This window comes from Pogoniulus pusillus, chromosome 21, assembly GCF_015220805.1.
Source record: "Pogoniulus pusillus isolate bPogPus1 chromosome 21, bPogPus1.pri, whole genome shotgun sequence".
Taxonomy (NCBI): domain Eukaryota; kingdom Metazoa; phylum Chordata; class Aves; order Piciformes; family Lybiidae; genus Pogoniulus; species Pogoniulus pusillus.
The window spans coordinates 10526927-10550502 of NC_087284.1; the positions used below are offsets into that span (position 1 = coordinate 10526927).

The following is a 23576-nucleotide window of genomic DNA, read 5'->3' on the forward strand; positions in this document are numbered from 1 at the left end:
GAGATTAAATGGGAAGGGAAATACCAAAGTGGTGAAAGGAGATAGGAAAACTAAGAGTACCTGAACTGCAGGTGCAAAAGGGTTGGGAGGTGTTTATGCTTGGAAGATATTTCAGCAAGCTAAAATTCTGCTCCTATGACCTACAGGGCAACTTTTACTGATTTTATGTTTGTATGCGAGGACCCCAAATAAGATCTCAAAGTCTGTGGCTTGGTTTTCTCTCAGTGGGAATCATGGAGCTTGGCAGGGTAGGAACAACACACTCTGTATTAACCCACCTGAACTTGACAGGCACTTCTCCCCCACAACTGGGAAGGATAATCCTTCTCACTGATATTTCTGAATCTGTAAAGAAAGAGAGTGAAAAACACAGAGGTAAAAAAAAAAAGCTGAATTCCCACTCATTTTGCATATCCAGGTTCCCAGGCACCCATCCCTTTTTTACTAAAGAGGGGGGAAGAAATATATTTAATAAAGATCTGGCAGGAGTATGATGAAATAATGAGTAGGATGAGACCATGTTACATAAATTGGCAAGGCTCCAGCTTGTAAATGATTAAAACAAAAGAAAAAGGGAGTTTCCATGAAGACTAACGTAAAAAGCATTTTATAATCAAAAGGCCTGAAACTCTGGGGGCTGATGGGAATGTCTAGCAAAACAAGCCTGTTCTGAAGCTTCCAGATGATACATGGAAACTTAATCAGCTCATCTCAGTCAACCTTAAATCAAAGAAAAGACTGATTTGAGGTTCAAAGGGAAGAGTGGTTTTGTGGCTGAGGAACAAGAGCGGGATGCTTTCCCGATTCTGCCACAGATTTCCTTTGAGATCTTAGGCAAGTCACTTGCTTTGTGATATTAAATTTCACAGCCATTGGGTACAACAGTTTACCTTATATGCATATTCCAATTTGTCCCTGGAAGTGGATTCTTACACTTGTATTCCTGGCTCTTTGCACTCACACGTACTGTTCACACAGCATTGCTGCTAACAAGCAGGCCTTCAGACTTCCTTCACAGAATCACAGACTTTAGAGGCTGGAAGGGACCTCCAGAAATCAAGTCCAACCTCCCTGCCAAGCAGGATCCTTTAGAGCAGTCCACACAGGAACACATCCAGGCAAGTTTTGAAAGTCTCCAGAGAAGGAAACTCCGCAGCCTCTCTGGGCAGCCTGTTCCAGTGCTCCATCACCCTCATTTGTTTCTCCTCACATTGAGATGAAACCTTTAAAGTTCCAGTCTGTACCCATTGCTCCTTGTCTTATTGCTGCTGACCACTGAAAAGAAATTGGCCCTACCCACTTGACATCCACCCCTCAGATATTTGTACACATTAATAATTCCATAATTCTTTTACTCTGTAAAACCTGGAGAAGCTCCATATGCCTTTAGAGCAGGGCTGTCACACTGAATTAGTGAAAGTTGTGCCAGGGGCAGTATAGGCTGGATGTTAGGAGGAAGTTCTTCACAGAGAGAGTGATTGGCATTGGAATGGGCTGCCCAGGGAGGTGGTGGAGTCGCTGTCCCTGGAGGTGTTCAAAGAAAGCCTGGATGAGGCACTTAGTGCCATGGTCTGGTTGATTGGACAGGGCTGGGTGCTAGGTTGGACTGGCTGATCTTGGAGGTCTCTTCCAACCTGGTTGATTCTATGATGCTATGATAATAATCCTAAAGATCTTTCAGTGTATAGCATCACAGAACTGAGAAGATTCTCTGTAATGTCATGCTTAGAGATTAACAGTGAGCACCTCCCTCGCAAGTAGACACCAACCCCTGAAAAACAAAGCAGCTTCCAGAGTTGTAATCTTTGCTGTTAAGAAAACCAGACCTTTGCAGTTCACCAATAACTCTTGCTTTGTCTTCATCCAAAGCCAAAATCCACTGATATTGAAACAGAGAATTATAACATCAAGAGAGACACAGATCTCATTACTGTTGGAACAGAGAATTTGTTACTCAAAATCAAATGCTGATTGGCTCCAGCCTTTCAAACGAAGCGAAGTAAGAGGCCATGGAGAATGAAGAAATCTTCAAGGGGAGTTTGCTAACCATATGCAGCTAGGGCCCAACCTTAACATTCTTTTATCTTCCAGGTTTGCAAGTGTGTGTGCACATTTCTGTAAGTCTACTCTTCTATACACTGAAAATTCAGATGAAAGTCAAGAAGAGGAAGGTTAGATCAGGGAATGAGGACTCCTTTATACTGCTTCCAAGCTCTGCCCTGATGCATTGTGTAACCTTGGGCAAGTCATTTAACTTGTCTTGCTCATCCATCAGATAGAAAGATGATGCTTATCTATTGCATGAAAATGAGTTAATTGCTGTTTGCCAACTGCTTTCATCTCTTTGGATGAATCAGATTGAGTCCCTATATGTGAGTGTATATAATTTTGCATGTGTATTTTTATTTGGAGCTTGCTTATGTCTTGGAGCATAGCTTCTTCAGGTCAACACTGGTTATCTGCTTGGCAGGGAGCCCCTATTGTACATTTCTGATGTAATGCAAATCACAGCAATGAGAAACACATAAGTGAAAGGTATTACTCTTATCATCGTCATTAGTTGTTGTTGTTGTTGTTATTATCATCACAGTTTCACATTTGGATGCAGAGATAGGACCACTTTAAAAAACATGGCCCCAAGAAAGAAGTCTGCTCTTCTTGGGAATAAGTCTCTAAAAATGAAAGGAATGGGAGAGGCATAGGCCTGGAGCTGCCTATACACAGACATGCTGATGTCAAGTTTCCCAGGAGCATCACTAAATCTCTAAGTGAGCTTATTTATAGGCTTTGCCACTCAGGAACTGACCTATGCAAGTGCTTGGCCAGTGGGTGGCTCTTGCCAAAACAATAAAATCTCCTCCCTTAGAGGAGGAGTCAGAGAACCTAGCACCTGTTTGATTTTTAGAAACAGAAGCAAATTAACTGGGAGGCTCAGAGAGAAATAATAAGGAGAAATTATCTAAAACACAGCTACAGCTCTGGAAAGAAGCCCATGGGCTGGATAACTCTTGGTAGCAAAGCCCTTTTCTGAACCCTAAGTGGATGTCCTGTGGACTGTGCCTTGTCTATGGTGTACGGTAGCCGATGCTGCTGTTGAAGGACACAGAGTTGCCTGCGGAGGCCAAAGGGGTCATCGCCACTTTGGGATGCAAGGCCAGAGTGAGAGGCAGATAAGAGCAATTCAGTGTGTTTGAAAGGTATGGTCTTTAAATATGCTTCAGTGTTGACTATAAAGTCTTATCATTCTTTCATACAAGGCACTCCATCATCAGAGTTTCTTCAAAAGAAGCCAGCCTCTACAGTGCTATCTGACCTATGTCCTCACTACTGATGCTCCTATCTCTGCTGTGTGGTAACAGCAACCTTTGCCTCTCTGGAGTGGTAGCACCAAAACCACTAATTCTACCTAACCTAACTTTAGGCTCTAGAGAAAGCTTTGTCCCATCAAAGTTTCTCACCAGGAGGAGACTCAATAGGGAAAAAGACCAAAAGCAAGATTTGCTAACTCCTCATCCTCTACCTTAACTCCCAGGTTGTCCTTTCTCTGAGGTGAAATCTCTCAGTTTATGTCTACCTTTGAACGAACTGCAGAGAAAATGTTCCTCCCCACAGGCAGGCTGTAAAGCTTTGAAAGAGTTGCTCTTCCAGTCTCTGGACCACAATGGCAGCACAGCATCCTCCATATCAAGGTGTTGACACATGATGTCTGGGACTCATTGCCAGGCCCTGTGGTTCTGCCATCCTTCTTTGCCTTAGTGAAACACACCCTTTTATACCTAGCGGCTCTCCTAGTTCCTCCTTCCACAGGACTGAAAGGAGGGGTGAGATATCATCCAGCCTTGCCATGTGTGGTTGAATTTTGTCTATAAGGACTTGTTTTTATTTATCCCACCCTTTAGTCACATCAAGTATGAAAGACCAGTGGATTGGGACACGATGTCTGTTTGCTGAATGAAATGGAGAACAGTGCTGAAGTGTTAACTTGTATGATTTGTTTGTACTAGGTTGCAATGCTTGTCATTATTTAAGTCAGATTCATTAGATCACTTTGTTCTTTCACTCTGCTTGTTTTACTTGCTATTTCTAGGTTGACTTATATAATGAGTATGATTAAATTAATAGATTTTAGAATGTAAATTAGTTCCCACTAGTGTTTATTAGATACATCTCTGGATAAGGTTTAAATAAAAACACAGCCTGAAATTAGACTGGCAATGCCATTCTAATCTTACTGGGTGGTGTGTACCTAACTTGCTCTTCATTACTTCTGGGTATCTGGAACAAGTCTCTTTACTCCACTTCTGAAAACCAGAACGAGGAGATGTTGGCACAAAGTAATATCTTTTATGTCTTTTTCTTCAGGGGCCTAACTTTGCTCAGATACAAGATGCAGCGATGAGTGAAGCAAACAACTTTGGCTGGCTAAAGAGGACTTACTGTTGTAAAATCTTCACAGAACCACTAAGTAAAGAGAACTTTTCAGCCCGTGTTAGAAAGTCCAAAGGATCTCAGGGGAAGATACTGACTACAGCAGCATAAAATAATTCAAAAAATGTCCTTTCCCATTCCTCCTGTGACCTCAAAAGCTTTTTTCCCTTGCTAGTACAGTGCATTCCTACTCCTTTCTAGTAAAAGATGACTATTAACTGACACTGTCACACATGAATTTTAGTCTGAACTATTTAGTGGCAGCAAAACCATCATTAATATTGAAAGGGGTGACTGCTACAGGTGAGTGATAAACCTGTATGTTTCCATGTAGTTACTCATTATTAGTGTGGAGAGTTGCTGACCCCAGGGAGCTGCACTGATATCCACACTCATCTGTCTCTTCATGCAAAAAGGCATCAGAAGGACACAGCCTTCCCAAGCATCATCACAATTAATCTCTTTTACTGGTATGATACCAGGTCTATCAGAATTTCAAGAGTCATCTTGGCCTGTCATACGAAACCAGACCATGTCCTCACATCACCAGCTCCCCAATTCACAGTACAACCACCAACATGGAACCAAAAAGTGAGAAGCCTCCCTTGTGCTGCCCTGCCCAAGAGAAGCCGAATCCTTGCTCCTGGTTTTCTCTGCTCCTGACACTTTTGCCCTTTCACACAGCCACATCTGCCCAGATGGTTTTTGCCTCATAGAGCTTCTTCTCCTTTAAAAGCAATTACCAGGAGAATGTTAGTGATGCAAACTTGTTTAAACCTGAGGACAAAGTTAAGTCAGCTTTGTAATTAATTGCCTCATCACTGCAGTCATCCTCCAGGAATGCTGCACCACTGGTTAACCATCAAGTAGAAAGGGCCAGATCCCCAACAAAAATCCCCTGAAGTGAACAAAATCATGAAGCTCTGCAACAGTTTGGATCTGACCCCCAGAGAGGACAAAGAGGGAGAGGCTTCACTGGCCCCACCACCACCCCAGCATTTGAAGGTGGGCAAGAGCATCTTGAGAGATTCCCAGTCCACCACTAATTTTGTTTCCCTGAGGTACAGAATCATAGACTCTGTTTGACTAAAAGATATCTTCAAGGTCATCAAGCCCAAGCATTGACCCAGCACTGCCAGGTCATCACTAAACCATGGCTCTCAGTACCACATCTACAGAAATTTTATGTCCCTCCAGGGATGGTGACTCTACCACTGCCCTTGACAGTCTGCTTCAGGGCTTGACAAACCTTTTGGGGAAGCCATTTTTCCTAACACATGGTCCCTGCAGACAGCCCTCAGGGTACTGAGTCATGGCAAGATCACTTTCCAAGAGGTCAGGTGCCACCGAGCCCTCTGGCCTAACACTCAACCCTGCTGGAAGGAAGACTGTAATCAAGTAATCCACTAACAACGTGTGAGGACTAATGGAAACATCACAGAACTAAACACCATGTCACTGGAGGCCTGTTTAGAGCCACAAGCAAGTGATGCAGATGGAGGTTGGTGGTACCTTCTCCCTCACAGACCTGTAGTAAGAACTAATGGTGTTAAATCTGGCTTAAACCATAAAATTCCAATTACAACTGTTTCGGCTCATGTCTCCATGCACCATGTTCAGAAAGTGGCTTTGCTCACATGCTCTCTTCCTGAGACTGGCGTCTGGTGTGCTTAGGAAGGGGAGAAGAGGAATAAGAAGAACCTGCTTCTGTAGAAGTGATGAGAGAAGAAGGAAGCCAACCAATGAGAAAACATAGGACAATGGGAGCTATGCCCCTACAAGGAGAGAGCAGAGGGTAATGACTTAGGGGTAGCAAATCAAAAAGCAATCTAGACAACTGCTGGATTTGGCCATCTCTCCAGTATTTCTTAGAAGGCTGGTGTCCACTATGAAGAAAGAAAGGTATAAAGAGGAGCTAGCTATTTCAGATAAGGGCTGCTGTTGATGTTTTGTGGCTACTTTATAATTGCTAGTTACACTCCAGTTAAGTAACTACATAGAGGAAAAGACCAGGGTCTAAATTAAAGATTAACCAGAATTCACCTGGTTGGAAAAGACCTTTGAGATAATCAAGTCCAACCTACCACCTAATGCCTTCTAATTAACTAAACCATGGCACTAAGTGCCTCATCCAGTCTCCTTTTAAACACCTCTAGAGATGGGGAGTCCACCACCTCCCTGGGCAGCCCATTCCAACACCAATCACTCTCTCTGTGATGATCTTCTTTCTGACATCCAGCCTAGATGAACTGAATGATGTGGCCAGCATGAGACTTTACATCTGCCAGTGACTGATGTGGCCACTTGATTTGGTGCCTCTGTTGAGGAGAAGAAAACTTTGCATGGATTTCTGGGCAGACTTTCCACTGCTGGGTGGAAACCAACATGCAACAAAGCTGGTGAGAGGCCTGGAACACAAGGCCTGTGAGGAGAGGCTAAGGGAGCTGGGGTTGTTTGGCCTGGAGAATAGTAGGCTCAGAGGTGACCTCATTGCTGTCTACAGCTACCTGAAGGGAGGCTGCAGCCAGGTAGGGCTTGGTCTCTTCTGCCAGGCAACCAGCAACAGAACAAGGCGACACAGTCTCAAGTTGTGCCAGGGGAGGTCTAGGCTGGATGTTAGGAGGAAGTTGTTGTCAGAGAGAGTGATTGGCATTGGAATGGGCTGCCCAGGGAGGTGGTGGAGTCACCGTTCCTGGAGGTGTTCAAAGAAAGCCTGGATGAGGCACTTATTGCCATGGTCTGGTTGATTGGACAGGGCTGGGTGCTAGGTTGGACTGGGTGATCTTGGAGGTCTCTTCCAACCTAGATGAAACATAGGATTCTATGTTCCTTTCAGTTTTCCTATGTACACAATGCAGAAACACCAGTTGGCAAGCACTCTCCAGCACCAGCCAGCAGCTCTTTTGCAGGGATCTGGGGGAATTCTAGCACAAGGAGGCAGCAAGGGCAATCAATGCCTATGATAAGATTCACTCCAGCAAACTGTTTATAATTTTTCTCACTGGGTTGCAGATGACCTAATAGGCTCTTTTCCCATCTCTAATTTCTATGAATCTGCAATCCTATTATTTATATTATATCTTGAGGGTTTCTTCAAGAGTAAATGATGTAATTATACCCTGCACCATAACACTTCAGGATCTAGCGTAATAGGACTAAATATGCAATTATGTGGTTAGTAAATGTAACAGCACAAAACTCAGAATCTATATCCATGTGCTGGAGATGCCGAAGAAGAATTAGTTCCCTGTTATGTACACAGCAGATGTAATGTAATTATTGCTAACCGAAAAGTATCACCAGACATTCATATGATACTAACAAAAAAATGCCCCTCCAGCCAATTCTTCATTCAAACACACCAAGATGAGAGAATTCCCACAATTCTATCTTATCAGCAAAGTCTAGGCACATACAGCTATGCTGCCACTCAGCGAGACTTGGACAGGCTGGAGGGTTGGACAGGGAGAAATTGAATGAAATTCAACAAGGGCAAGTGTATAGTCTTGCACCTGGGAAAGAACAACCCCAGGCATCAGTATAGGTTGGGGACTGACCTGCTGAAGAGCAATGAAGGGGAAAAGGATCTGGGGCTCCTAGGTGGTGGAAAGTTGACCATGAGCCAGCAATGTGTTCTTATAGCTAGTAAGGCAAGTGACATTCTGGGGTGTATTAAAAGGGGTGTGGCTGGTAGGTCAAGAGAGGTTCTTCTGCTCCTCTACTCTGCCCTGGTGAGGCTGCATCTGGAATATTACGTCCAGTTCTGGGCCTCCTGGTTCAAGAGGGACACAGAACTGCTTGAAGTGGTCCAATGTAGAGCCACAAAGATGATGAAGGGAATGGAACATCTCTCTTATGAGGAGAGACTGAGGGATCTGGGGTTGTGCTGCTTGGAGGAGAGGAGCCTGAGAGGTGACCTCATCAATGGTTATAAATATGTAAAGGGTGAGTGCCGGGAGGCTGGAGCCAGGCTCTGCTCAGTGATGCCTGGTGACAGGACAAGGGGCAGCAGATGGAAACTGAGGCATAGAAATTTCCATGTAAAGGTGAGGAACATTTTTTCCCCTGTGAGGGTGACAGAACACTAGACCAGGCTGCCCAGGGGTGTTGTGGAGTCTCCCTCTCCGGAGATATTCAAAACCAACCTGGATGTATTCCTGTGTTATCTGGCATAGGTGATCCTGCTCTGCAAGGGAGTGGAAATGGATGACCTTTGGAGGTCCCTTCCAGCCCCTGACATTCTGTGATTTGAACTTCTGCATATCAAATCAGTACTTCCCCAGCCTATAGGCATATGGAACCCCCACAAGGAATATACAAGCATGTGCAAAGGGAAGGATCAGATTCACCTCTGTTGGTGTTTCAGAGGAATCACAGGGTGGCAGAAGACAGTCCATTACGCAACCTGTGCGGACTACCACTGGAAAAAATAAAACTGACCTCCAACACTTATACAACACTGTGTAACAACAAGAAAACAGCATGAAAGGAACCAAAGCTTTCTTGCTGGGGACCTAATCCTGGACTTGGAAGACACAGTTTCTACTCAGAGGTTTGCCACAAGTTTCACATGAAGAGAAGAGGAAAAAAAAAAAAATTAAAAAAAAGAGAAGAGACCTTTGTCATGGGCCTCGTGTGCAGAAGGACTCCTTAACAGTAAAATGTGTGATTCCACACAAAATCACCTAGTGCAAGCACCCTTCAATTTCCACTGGCCCAAACGTGAAACAGGCTGGCCCAGTGAGTTCTTTGGGACCAGAGAACACTCTTACAAATTAGTAGAATCATAGATCAACCAGGTTGGAAGAGACCTCCAAGATCATTCAGTCCAACCTACACCCAGCCCTATCCAATCAACTAGACCATGGCACCAAGTGCCTCATCCAGTCTTTTTTTGAACACCCCCCTCTGGGTACAATTTCAATACTATATTATAGCTTAAATGCTAAAATTATCATGAGAAAGGGATGTACACAATACCTATGGCTCACCTGCTACAGCCAAAGGGAGAAACTACAGTGCTGAATAAGACACGACACACTATCCCAAGCAGCTCTATTGATCAAAGGGCAGGCTGTACTCACCCTATCTCACTGGCCAGCAGAGCTCCCGAGATGCAAAGATAGCAGAGCTGGTCGGCCACTATCTCATAAGGTAGACATCCCCACCAGGACCCACAGCAGCGTGATGGTAAGACTGGTGTCGCTCCAACTCCCTCTCAGCTTATGTGCTCAGAATTCTGTGACGTGTGTCCAGTGCATCCCAGGATTCTGAACCAAGGAGAATCAAACTCCTCCTTTACTTTGGAATCTGTCCCATACCATCTTTCCCTACTGCTCACACACATATCTGCAAGCCCTGCTTCCCCCAGGTCTTATCTGTAATAATCTACTGATTATCAGCTTGTTGTAACTTCTGATCACACACAAACCAACCCTTCCCTCTTACATGGGCCCAGCTGTACCAGAGGCAAGCACCTTCTCCAAAAGATGAGTAGTACTAGTCTGGAATAAATAAATAAATAGATGTTTGAGGAGTCATGGCAGCTCTGCCTTTAGAAATCACACCTGGCTTACAGGACTCCTTTTCAGGATATCAGGGAGTGACAGGACTAGGGGGAATGGAGCAAAGCTGGAGATGTGTAGGTTCAGGCTGGATGAGAGGAGGAAGTTCTTCACCATGAGAGTGGTGGCATCCTGGAAGGGGTTGCCCAGTGAGGTGGTTGAGGCCCCATCCCTGAAAGTGTATAAGGCCAGGTGGGATGAGGCTCTGGCCAGCCTGCTCTAGGGTAGGGTGTCCCTGCCCACAGCAGAAGGGTTGGAACTAGATGATTCTTGTGGTCCCTTCCAATCCTGACTGATTCAGTGGTTCCATGATTCTATTCTTCTTCCCTTAAGCAAGGGAGCAGCTACACACTGCTTGAGTGCGTATCACAGGATGTCAGGGTTTGGATGGACCCAAAGAGACCACAGAGCCCAACCTCCCTGCCCGAGCAGGACCATAATCTAGCTCAGGTCACAGAGGAACACATCCAGCTGGAATGGTAGGAACCATCTAGCTGGGGCTCTAGCTGTGAAAGCAGGCAGTCAAAAGGAAGGTCCACTGAGCCATATGCCCTTTTGTGCTAGCACTGCTGCCTTTTGGTGCTGGGGTGACAGCTTACAAGGTTTGTCAAGACTAATTGTAGTGGTTTAAGGCTTATTGGAATATTCTAAGAAAAGAAATTGGTGTTTTCCTGAAAGTTCAGTGCAGACTCTAACCAAATTAGAACACTGGTTGTAAAAGAATAATTATGATAAAGTCTCTATCATTCTTTGGTTTGCTAAGAGGGATAAAAAGACAATGAAAAAACAATCTTTTTTTCTTTGCTTTTGAGCACTGGGTCTCTTCACTGTTCCTTCACTTCTCTCTCTAATCTCTTCCATTAACCTTGGCTGACCAGACAACATGTGAGCCTTGCTGGCTGTTTTCTATGTAGGGAGAGAGAGAGAGAGAGGGTGGTGTTGGTCCCTTCTGGGCTCTTTTTTGGTCCAGGATGGGGGGAGATTGGATTTCTTTATTATTTCTAAATTGCATATAGTTGTAAATGTATTTTGTATCTATGCTTGTAAATTTAACTTTGCTGTAAAATAGAGCTTTATCTGACTTCCAAGCCATCTGAGTTAGTCTGGTAAACTTTATACCGGGGGGAAGGGGGGGGGGGGGAAGTTCCTAACTCAGTGCACCAAACCCTGCAGAAACACAACTGTTATTTTCCTGCAGAAACTGTTCTTCAATTATCCAAGTGTAAAACCAGGTATTTTATTGCTAAACAAACACCCATCAGGTTTTTAGCCACTACTGACATTGGGCTAAATATACCCCTTGATATATGCTTACATCCCTGTATGCTTTATAAATATGTGAAGGATGAATTACAAGAGAATAGAGCCAGGCTCTGCTCCATGATGCCCAACAACAAGACAAAGGGCAATGGGTACAATAGGAATTTCCATGGGAACAGGAGAAAAAATCTTCTTCCCTGGGAGGGTGACAGAACACTGGGACAGGCTACCCAGGGGGGTTGTGGAGTCTTCCTCTCTGGAGATATTAAAGACCCATCCGGATGCATTCCTGTCTGACCTGGTATAGGTGATCCTGCTCTGGTGCAGGGGTTGGACTGGATGATCTTTCAAGGTCCCTTCTAGCCCCTAGCCTGTGATTGTGTAACATTTAGCTGTAAGGTATGAGAGGAGACAGTCACAGGGAACATGTCAGTCATGTTGGATGCACCAGGAGGATATTAAATCCGTGTGAATCTTGTATGTTGCACATGAATGCTGAACAGCAGACTTTGTTCCTGGCAATTAAATCTATCATGGCCTTACTCACAATATTCCCTTTGATGAAATCAAACTTCCAAGCCCATGGGACCTCTTCATTTCACATTCAGATCACAGACACAACAAACCATGTGCTCATATTAAGAGGCGTTTAGGAGCCTCAGCATTTCATAAGAATATTATCTTGCTCCTCTAAGGCACATGAACTAGTCACTACACATGCCCAGGTACCATCCCTCATACATTTGAAAGCCACAGATAGCTCTAAACTCCTGCATTCTAATTCCCTATAGCTTTCTTTGCAAACTTCTCATTTACTACAGGAGTATATTGATGACCTGGACAAGGAGATAGAGTCTACTGTTAGTAAATTTGTGGAAGACATCAAGCTAGGGGGAGTGTCAGTCTGCTGGAAGGTAGGAAGATGATTCAGAGAGCTAAACAGGCTGAGTCGATGGGCTGAGGCCAACAGGATGGGGTTTAACAAGGCTGAGTGCAGGGTTCTACACTTGTGGCCACAATAACCCCATGGAGCAATACAGACTGAGGGATGAGTGGCTGGAGAGCAGCCTGGCAGGAAGGGATCTGGGAGCACTGGGTAAGGGCTGAACATGTGCCAGCAGTGTGCCCAGGTGGCACAGGCCAATGGCCTCTTGGCCTATATCAGGAATAGTGTGGCCAGTAAGACCAGAGATGTCATTCTGGGGAGGCCTCACATTGAGCACTGTGTCCAGTTCTGGGCCACTTGCTGCAAGAAAGATATTGAGGTGCTGGAGCGAGTCCAGAGGAGAGCAACGAGACTGGGGAAGGGGCTGGGAGGAAACTCTGATGAGAAGAGGCTGAGGGAGATGGGGTTGTTCAGTCTGGAGAAGAGGAGACTCAGGAGAGGACTTCATCACACTTTGCAACTACCTGAAAGGAAGTTGTAGTAAGATGGGGGTCAGGCTCTTCTCCCAGGCAACTTGTGGCCTGAAACTGTGCTGGGGAGGATTATGTTGGATGCTAGGAAGCACTTTCTCATGGAAAAGGTAATCAGACACTGGAATAGACTGCCCAGGGAGGTGGTGGAGTCACTGTCACTGAAAATATTGAAGGAAAGGTTGGATGTGGCACTTAGTGACATGGTCTAGTCAGTGTGGTGCTGTTAGGTCATAGGCTGGACCTGATGATCTCAGAACTCTATCCTGGCCTCAATAATTCTGTGATGCACAACATCTCATCCCTATTGTGAAGGGGCAGCTTGGTCTTGGACTCCTTAAGGAACTGTACTGTTCTCTCTTGCCTTCTCTAGAGTCAGTCATGGCTTCTGCTTTATATGGCTGAGCAATTCTTCATATGGTAGGACCATCTCCACCCTGCTAAGACAAAGGGTAACAATGCATAATTGCTCCACTTAGAGCAGAAAGAGTTGCTCATGTTTTCCCCCACCCTGTATCTCTGTCATGTTCTTGGTACTGGAAGCATTAGCTTTGTAGTCACAATTACATGAGAACTAAGTAAACTGAAGAAATTTGTAAACTGTTGCACTGCTAAATTAAATGCTGTTTTAACTAACAGTTAATAGTGTTTACTGCTGTGTAATAGTAATTTTCATTTTTTACTGTATCTAATGACTTTCTGATGACTCAAATTCTCCGTAGGGATACCAAATCATTACATTAAGGATGAGTGATTTTAGTATGCAATGACTGATCAGTACAATAATATGTAGACTCATGCTTCAGCTAGTAAATTAAATCATTTACACCAGAGCGTTTGTCAGCCAGAAGAGTTCTATTACACTGCTGCATTATAATGTAGAGTCTGCTCAAAATAAAACACATGCTGTACTGAAGCTGTGCTACTTCACGTAGAAAACCCTCGTGCAGCAAGGGTCTAGCACATAGTCAAGTCACAGAGAAGGGCTGGCTTCCTCATAGAGTGGGCAAATCCACAAATGCTGTCATTGACTTGGAAAAGCAACACAGCACCATACAGACAGGTATGAGCCTAGGAAGCCACACTCAGCACACAGAGACCACTTCAACACTTCATTTGATATAGGACACAGAATCATAGCATAAACCAGGCTGGAAGAGATCTCCTAGATCATCCAGTCCAACCTAGCACACAGCCCTGTCCAATCAACTAGGCCATGGCACTAAGTGCCTCATCCAGGCTTTTCTTCAACACCTCCAGGCACTGCAACTCCACCACCTCCCTGGGCAGCTCATTCCAATGCCAATCACTCTCTCCCCCAAGAACTTCCTCCTAACATCCAGCCTAGATCTCCCCTGGCACAGCTTGAGACTGTCCCCTTGTTCTGTTGCCAGTTTGCCTGGCAGAAGAGACCAACCCCCACCTGGCTACAATCTCCCTTCAGGTAGTTGTAGACAGCAATGAGGTCACTCCTGAGCCTCCTCTTCTCCAGGCTAAACAACCCCCAGCTCCCTCAGTCTCTCCTCACAGGGCTGTGTTCCAGGCCCCTCACCAGCTTTGTCACCCTTCTCTGGACATGTTCCAGTATCTCAACATCTCTCTCGAATTCAAGAGCCCAGAACTGGACACAGTACTCAAGGTGTGGCCTGACCAGTGCTGAGTACAGGAGAAGAATAACCTCCCTTGTCCTACTGGCCACACCGCTCCTGATCCAGGCCAGGATGCCATCGGCTCTCTTGGCTACCTGGGCACACTTGTGGCTCATGTTCAGCTACTATCTACCAGTACCCCCAGGTCCTTAACTTAAAGTGAGACAGATGCTTTTTCACTTCTTACAAAAGGGTCTCTTTCTCTGGAGACTTTCAAGAACCTCCTGGATGCCTTGCTGTGCAAACTTCTCCAAGGGATCCTGCCCTGGCAGGGAGGTTGGACTGCATGATCTCTGGAGGTCCTTTCTGACCTCTAAAGTTCTGTGATTCTGGGTTAAAAGGATTCACAGACAGGATTGGAAAGTTTAAATGAGAAGGCTATTCACACAGAATCACAGAAACATTCAGGTTGGGAAAGATCCTTGGGATCACCAAGTCCGCCCAACGTCCCTGCTCACCCTAAACCATATCCCCAAGCACAACATCCAAAGGACTTTTAAACACATCCAGGTTGGGGATTCCATCACCTCCCTGAGCAGCCCATTCCAATGCCTGACCACTCTCGCTGGGAAAAATGTTTCCTAATATCCAGTCTACAACTACCCAGTCACAGCTTGAGGCCATTCCTCTTGTCTATCACTGCAACTACATAATTACATGTAATGGTACAAAAGCATACCAAACACACAAAAATCCATAGTGCATCTCTGCCACGCTTCACTTAGGGCCAAACTTCACACAAACCCTCCCTTTAGTTCAGGCTAACACACCCAGGCCTTCTAATGCTCCCTCCTCCACCATGCCTCTCTACTCCCATACCAAAATCATTGTGACACAGTTAAAATTCAGCTTGGCAGCTCCAGGATCCAGTTAAGCTGCTACAGGCCTAACTGGCAGCACTGCCAAGGTCAACACCAGGAGGGCAGAGGGAAGGAGAATGAATGGACTTGTCAGCCACTTTCATAGGGATGCAGGAGTTACCAGTATGAAATACCATTTCTGGTCCACCTGCTGGACACTCCAGACCTCTGGAGGTCATCAACTTTATGGTTCTTAAAGGCACCACCAAGCCTCAAACTACTACAACATGTGAGAGTGAAACTGACCACAGCCAGAATTGGTGAACTTTCAAATAAACACAGAGATAAGCCAGCACCAGGACTTGATGCAATCACCACACCATCCTAAGCCACGAAGAATAAAAGAGTATTCACAGAACTCACCAGGTTGGAAAAGACCTTCCAGATCATCGAGTCCAATCTATCACCTTCTAATTAACTAAACCATGGCACTAAGTGCCTCATCCAGTCTCCTTTTAAACACCTTCAGGGACAATGACTCCACCACCTCCTTGGGCAGCCCATTCCAATGCAAATGAATGTTTCTGTGAAGAACTTCTTCCTAACATCCAGCCTAAACTTGCCCTGGCACAGTTTGGGATTGTGTCCTCTTGTTCTGTCACTGGTTGCCTGGCAGAAGAAACCAACCCCCACCTGGCTACGACCTCACTTCAGTCAACTGTAGAGAGCAATAAGGTCTCCCCTGAGCCTCCACTTCTTCAGGCTAAACAACCCCAGCTCCCTCAGCCTCTCCTCAGAGAGCTGTGCCCCAGCCCCCTCACCAGCCTTGTTGCCCTTCTCTGGAGTAATTTGCTTTGGGATGCAAGCACTTGTCAGGTCTGTTGAAACTGAGTGCCAGAATGTCTCTTTGGTGAATAGCTCAGCATGATCTTATTTGAAGAGACTAGATCAGTTCTTTGCTTGAATAGGATTTAAAATTCAACTTCTCCCAGCATTTTGCAGCCATTTCCCAGTGTAGGCTTTGGCTTCCTCCCAATAATTATTATGATGTCAAAGTGTTCAGAACTGAGAAGATGCTTTAAGTAGCTTAGAACTTGTTGGCTTAGTGTTTTGCGAGACATTGAGTGGCCTAATTTTCAGTAATGTGCAAGTATCCATTTCCATTCATCCTAATTTGAACAGAAGGTTCTCTCCTACTAGGCAAAAATCAGACCCCAAAGCCTCCAAGTTACGTCTCGCAGGCCACTCACCAAGGACAAACCAGTTACTCCATTCACCTTGACCCAGTCACCCTCATGTAAATATATGCAATGAATCAGAACTCCAGTTTCCATCAGTATGCAATTATGCCAGCTAGAAAACACTTGCAGGCACATAATGGTGCCTTGGGTGATTTTACCCTGTTGTCCTGTGACACATCCTGTGACGCACTCACAAGTAAGCCTTGGAGGACAATAGGAGATGCTGCATCGTTTGTTGAGTTCGTCTCCCAGATGCGGTAACTTTGCTGTCAAGAGAAGGCTGCTGAGCTTCTCATTCAAGGAGAGGGTCAGCACAGAGGGAAAGGCTCACTTTGGAAATGTATTTAAAGCCACATGAATATGTTGCTTTTCAGGAACTTAATAACTCATTCAGTGTTTACCCTTGGGATATTCAGAGCCACAAATACAGTGAGGGTTTCAATCAACAAGCAACTGAATATGAACAAGCAGTGTGCCCAGGTGGCAAAGAAAGCCAATGGCATCCTGGCTTGGATTAGAAATGCTGTGTCCAGCAGGAGCACGGAGGTGATTGTCCCCTTGTGCTCTGCTCTGGTAAGGCTACACCTTGAGTATTATATTCAGTTTTGGGCACCTCACTACACAGGGAGGTGGAAGTGCTGCAGTAAAAGCAGATGAGGGCAACGAAGCTGTGGAAGGGCCTGGGAAATGAATCTTATGAGGAATGACTGAAGGAGCTGGGGCTGGTTAGTTTGAAGAAGAGGAGGCTGAGGGGAGACCTCATCACTGTCTACAGCTACCTGAAAGGAGGTTGCAGAGAAGTTGGTGATGGTCTCTTCTCACAGGTAAATAGCAATAGAACAAGAGGGAACAGACTCAAGCTGTGACTTTAGGTTTAGACTGGCCTTGAGGAAATTTTTTTTTCCCAGCAAGAGTGGTCAGGCATTGGAATAGGCTGCCCAGGGAGGTCGTGGAATCCCCAACCCTGGATGTGCTTAAAAGTCCTTTGGATGTGGTGCTTGGGGATATGGTTTAGAATTATAGAATAGAATCACAGAATCAACCAGGTTGGAAGAGACCTCCAAGGTCATCCAGTCCAACCTAGCACCCAGCCCTGTCCAAGCAACTAGGCCATGGCACTAAGTGCCTCAGCCAGGCTTTTGTTGAACATCTCCAGAGACGGTGACTCCACCACCTCCCTGGGTAGCCCATTCCCATGGCAAATCACTCTCTCTGGCAACCAACTTACTCCTAAAATCCAGCCTAGACCTTCTGCAGCACAACTTGAGACTGTGTTCTGTTGATGGTTGCCTGGGAGAAGAGACCAACCCCCACCTGGCTACAACCTCTCTTCAGTCAACTGTAGAGAGCACTAAGGTCTCCCCAGAGCCCCCTCATCTCCAAGGCAAACAACCCCAGCTCCCTCAGCCTCTCCTCGTAGGGCTGTGTTCCAGGCTTCTCACCAGCTTCATCGCCCTAATTTTTTAGGGTGCACCTTGGAGAGCAGGGATGGATATCAGATGGACTTGGTGATCCTGAGGGTCTTTTCCCATCTGAATGTTTCTGTAATTCTCTATTTTGACTTGTGAAGCTGTTATCATAGAAATGTTTCATGTGATACCACCTAAGAATTAGGTATCTCTGGCATGAGTTAAAAAGTCAGGTTATCATAACTAGTCTACTACTTGGCATACTTCACTGGAAGGCACTTAATGGGCAAGACCAGTAGAAAGTGATGCCTGAACATCTAATCAGTGGGCGTTTCCTGTGCACAGAGTAAGCCCACGTGCACAGCTCAGTGTGACACATCTGAGTACAACATACAATTTCTCTTCAAGGACACCTTCCATACAGGCCAACCTGAGTGAGACTGGCCTCTTGAATTTGTTGCTGTCGTCATTTACCTAAGCATCTTCAGAAAAAGAAAAAAAAAAAAAAGCACAATGAGTGCTTCTGAGTTTTTTGTTTAAAATATAGGAGTGTTAAAATGCCCTAATAATCTGGAGGCTTGCCAGCCTGCAGGCAGGCAGGCAGGCACTAAGTGAGGCTTAATTTCTGCACAGAAATCAAATATTAGCAAGGGAAACATGAATATATACACAAAGACTGCTCATCTGGCCAACATCTGGTTTGATGGGGCCATTATTTCAACAAGTACTTACAGGCAGGTTTTGGTTATTGCTGCTTCCTCCCAGAGCAGCAACACGCTAGTAGCAGAGATGAAAATGTCTATATCATTCACACACACAGAGTCATGCTTTACAAGATGCTCAAAACTCCTAATACTTCCCCTGCCCTTTTTCTTCTTTCTTAGAAAACACACTATTATATTTAAATAGATGGGTGAGAAAAGCAAGAATAGCAGCTGGAACTGATACTTTCCAGAAGATTCTTGCATTGAAAGTTACAACGTTGTTTATTTCGTGTGTTTAACCAAAGAACTAGAAGGCAAACCTGAAAACACTTCCTCCAGGGGTAGGCTGAGAGGCAAAATCAGCCGTCCTAAGCCTCAGTGACTCTCAGTTTCACAAATCATAGAATCAACCAGGTTGGAAGAGACTTCCAAGATCAGCCAGTCCAACCTATCCCCCAGCCCCATCCAATCAACTAGACCATGGCACTAAGTGCCTCAGCCAGTCTCTTCTTGAAGACCTTCAGGGATGGTGCCTCCACCACCTCCCTGGGCAGCCCATGCCAATGCCACTCACTCTCTCTGGCAACAATTTCCTCCTAACATCCAGCATAGACCTCCCCCAGCACAACTTGAGACTGTGTCCCCTTGTTCTATTGCTGGTTTCCTGGGAGAAGAGACCAACCCCCACCTGGCTACAGCCTCCCTTCAGGTAGTTGTAGACAGCAATGAGGTCACCCCTGAGCCTCCTCTTCTCTAGGTTAAACAACCCCAAATGCACACATGCATGTGGTAGCTGTGGAATAGAATCATACACCATTTGGGGCTGGAAAGGACCTTTAAAGGTCCTCTAGTGCAGCTTCCCTGCAGTCAGGGGGAACATTTTCACTCACATAAGGTTGCTCAGAGCCCTGTGCAACCTGACCTGGACTATTTCCAGGGATGGCACATCAGCCACCTGTCTGGGTAATCTGGGCCAGTGCTTCATCCCCACCACTGTGAAAAATCTCTTCCTTCTATCTAGTCTGAATCATAGAATGCTCTAGGTTGGAAGGGGCCTCAAAGCTCATCCAGTTCCAACCCCCCGCCACAGGCAGGGACACCTCCCACTACAACAGGTCGCTCAAGGCCTCATCCAGCCTGGCCTTGAACACTACCAGGGAGAGAGCAACCACAGCCTCCCCAGGCAACCTCTGCCAGTGTCTCACCACCCTCACTGGAAAGAACTTCTTCCTAGCATCTAGTTTGAATCTCCCCTCTGCCATTTTAAACCCGTTACTCCTCGTCCTGTCACTACATACCTTGCCAACAGTCCCTCCGCAGCCCTCCTGTAGGCCCCTTCAGACACTGGCAGGCCACGCCAAGGTCTCCTCGAAGCCTTCTCTTCGCCAGGCTGCAGAGCCCCAACTCTCACAGCCTGTCCTCAGAGCAGCGCTGCTGCAGCCCTCTCAGCATCTTCACTGCCCTCCTCTGGACTGGCTCCCACAGCCTCCCCTCTTTCCGTGTAAACTGCCCCCCATTCTCCCGCCAGAGCAGCCCCACCGAGCAGCCTGTGCCCACCTCTCTCACAGGCCCACCGAGAGGCCGCCAGGTCCCACCAGAGCCCTGTCCTCTCCCGGCCAAACAACCCCTGCTCCCTCACACTTCATCCGCAGCTCCAGCCCTCAGGTGCCATGGATCCTGGCGCCCAGGCTGAGCCTGTTGACCTGCTGGTCCCCACCTCTGGAAGGGTGTGCCCTCCTTCCACTCCACCAGCTGAGAAGCCTTCCTCCCGGCGGCAGCTATGGCGACTGGCAGGTTGGAGTGCCCACACAGCACGTGGTCCGTGCGTGCTACAGAGGGCTTGGACTGGATGACCCTTAAAGAGTCACAGACTGTCAGGGGCTGGACGGGGCCTCCAAAGATCACCCAGCCTAAGTCCCCTGCTGGAGCAGCATCACCTATACCCACAGGAATGCATCCAGGCAGGTCTAGAATAACTTCAGAGGGGGAGACTCCACAGCTCCCCTGGGCAGCCTCTTCCAGTGCTCTGCCACCATAGCTGTGAAAAAAATTCTTCCTCACCTTTGCATGGAACTTCCTATGCCTCAGCTTCCAGCCACTGCCCTTGTCCTGTCATTGGGCATCACAGGGCAGAGCCTGGCTCCAGCCTCCTGGCACTCACTCTTTACATACTTATAAAGACTGCTGAGGTCACCTCTCAGGCTCCTCTCCTCCAAGCAGCACATGCACCTCCCTCAGGCTCTCCTCATAAGAGAGATGTTCTATTCCCTTCATCTTTGTGGCTCTGCACTGGACTCTCTCAAGCAGCTCTCTGTCCAACTTGAACTGGGTGCATTTTGACCCACACTATTCTATGACTCTATTGATGTGTGTGCTTGTTTCCAGAAGCAGCCTCGAGTCTCCTGAGACAGTTGTAGGTCATACGTAGCATCCCTTCTGAAGGCATTTTGACATCTCTGAAGGTTTGGTGGAGAGATAACACCTGTGTGTTTGTATGGAGAGGCCCGAACGGAGCTGAAGGTGGGAAGGAGACAACATGCTGCTGACAAAGAGCATAAGGAAATAGACAGTGGCTTCTCCACATGCCAGTCAGAGCAGCCACAGAATCAGCTGGGAACAAAAAGATGAGACAGTAAGTGGAAGGTCACTCTGGCAGTAGGAAGGGGATAATGCAGTAACAGGGCTGAAGCTTAGAAAGGAGCTTGGTAGCTGTTTCTGAAAGCCTGGATAAGGCTCTTTGCTTCAGAGAAGTCTTTTAGCCTCTCCTTTAGCAAATAAACTGCTAAACAAGAGGCCCAGGACACACCTGAGGATCAGCTTCTCTTCAAATGCCTTTACACAGTCTTTTACCCTTCACTTTCTCTGTCCTTTCACCAGGTGCTTTACACTCTCAACTCCATCATCTCCATCAGCCACCAGCTCTGCTTTCTGTACTGCCCAGGTGATAATTAGTTGTTTATTTCTCATCTCTGAGTGACATAGCTCCCATTCCAGCACAGGACAAAAGTCGTTTTCATCACTTTGTGACTTTCTCAAGATGCCATCAGTGGGTAAAGAAACACTATGTGAGGTAAATCACACAACACCACCACGAACACCAGGGCAGGGCTGGATTCACAGTCCTAATGCTGCAGTTTCACTCTGTAAGAGCTCTCTTGATAGGAATCTTCTAATACATAAGACCAGAGTTGCATATTCAGCTGACAGTGTGGACATGAGATGAGGCAATAGAACAGCATTTCTACTGCTGGAGAGCTTTTGTGCTATATTGACTGTATTTGTATTCTATGAACAAGTAAAGATAAGGTAGAAATACATGAAGAAAGAGGAAGAGAGTTGGGGTTTCTATGGCAACTCAGAATTTCCTGACTTGGATAATTAAAATTAACCATATCCCTAGTTAATAGAGTTGCAAGGACAAAGAATTGTTGAATTTTTTTTCCCTTCACTTTCTTTTTCACTTTAGCACATGTGATCACTTTCAGTCACCCTTCTCTTTTCTCTTCATCTCTCTCACACATATATATTCATGACATTTGGTTTTACCAAAGAGAAGTCATGTTTGACCAACCTGATAGCCTTTTACCAAGGCATAACCAGGTGGATAGATAATAGTAGAGCTATAAATGTGATTTGTCTTGATTTCAGTAAAGCATTTGACATTGTTTCCCACAGCATCCTTGCAGATAAGCTGAGGAAGTGTGATCAGGTAGTGAGGTGGATTGCAAACTGGTTGAAGGGAAGAAGTCAGAGAGTTGTGAATGGGTTGGAGTCTAGTTAGAGGCCTGTAGGTAGTGAAATCCCTCAGGGGGCAGTACTAGGACCAGTACTATTCAATATATTCATCAGTGTCCTGGATAAGGGCACAGAGTGTACAGTCAGCAAGTTTGCTGATGACACAAAACTAGGTGGAGTGGCTGACACATCAAAAGGCTGTGCTGCCATTCAGAGAGACTTAGACAGGCTGGAGAGTTGCACAGGGAGACACTGAATGGAGTGCAACAAAGGCAAGGGTAGAGTCTTGCACCTGAGAAAGAACAACCCCACGGATCAATATAGGTTGGGGACTGACCTGCTGGAAGACAGCAAAGGGGAAAAGGATCTGGGGATCTTAGTAGATGGGAGTTTGAACATGAGCCATCAATGTGCTCTGGTGGCCAGGAGGGCCAGTGCCATTCTGGGGTGTATTAGAAGGGATGTGGTTAGTAGGTCCAGAGAGGTTCTCCTCCCCCTCTACTCCTCCCTAGTGAGGCCACATCTGAAATATTGTGTCCAGTTTGGGGCCCTTCAGTTCAAGAAGGACCTCAGGGAACTGCTTGAGACAGTCCAGTGCAAAGCCACAAAAATGATTAAGGGAATAGAACATCTTCATTACAAGGAGAGGCTGAGAGGGCTGGGGCTGTGCTGCTTGGAGGAGCCTGAGAGGTGACCTCATTAATGTTTATAAATATGTAAAGGGTGAGTGCCAGGAGGATGGAGTCATCTGTTTGGTGATGCCCAGTGACAGGACAAGGAGCAATGGGTGGAAGCTGAGGCATAGGAAAACCGAAGGAGGAATTTTTTCACAGTGAGAATGACAGAACACTGGAGCAGGCTGCCCAGGGGGGTTGTGGAGTCTCCCTCTCTGGAGATATTCGAGACCTGCCTGGGTGTATTCATGTGGGATCTGGTATAGTTGATCCTGCTCTGGCAGGGAAGTTGGACTGGATGACCTTTGGAGGTCACTTCCAGCCCCTAAGCTTCTGTGATTCTGTGGTGCCCAGTTTTTCACATCTCATCTGTCCTGCAGGCAATGTATCTGTGTAGCTTTCCTAACTCACAAGAACATTAACAAGAGTTACTCATGCAGATCTTCCATTCGCTGCTGGGACACTAAACCTCAGAAATTGTGAAAAAAAAGTTCATTTTTCTCACTAGTGATACAAACAGAGGACACTAACATCCAGATGAAATGGATGGATAAACCTAAGGACCCATTCTTGCTGAGTATTGTGTCACACACTTATCTTTCTGTCTTATGCAACACTGAGGAAGAATGTTCTTAACAAAATGCATCTCTGTTTCCCACAGCGACATCTCTTGCTAAAAAGATAGGAGCAGTACTA

General features: G+C 46.1%; 1 protein-coding gene across 13 annotated transcripts in view; it reads right to left on the minus strand.

The window, feature by feature from the left end:
* The window catches only part of LOC135184794 (uncharacterized), a 616367-nt gene that overhangs the window by 565258 nt on the left and 27533 nt on the right, over window positions 1-23576 (minus strand). For 11 of the 13 annotated variants that reach the window (XM_064160870.1, XM_064160872.1, XM_064160881.1 and 8 more), the window contains one exon: window positions 279-345. The gene's annotated coding sequence lies outside the window, so the exon portion shown is untranslated. Of the gene's footprint in view, window positions 1-278; window positions 346-890; window positions 934-9512; window positions 9690-23576 lie in introns of those variants that run through there. The other 2 variants (XM_064160869.1, XM_064160871.1) reach the window with 2 other exon arrangements.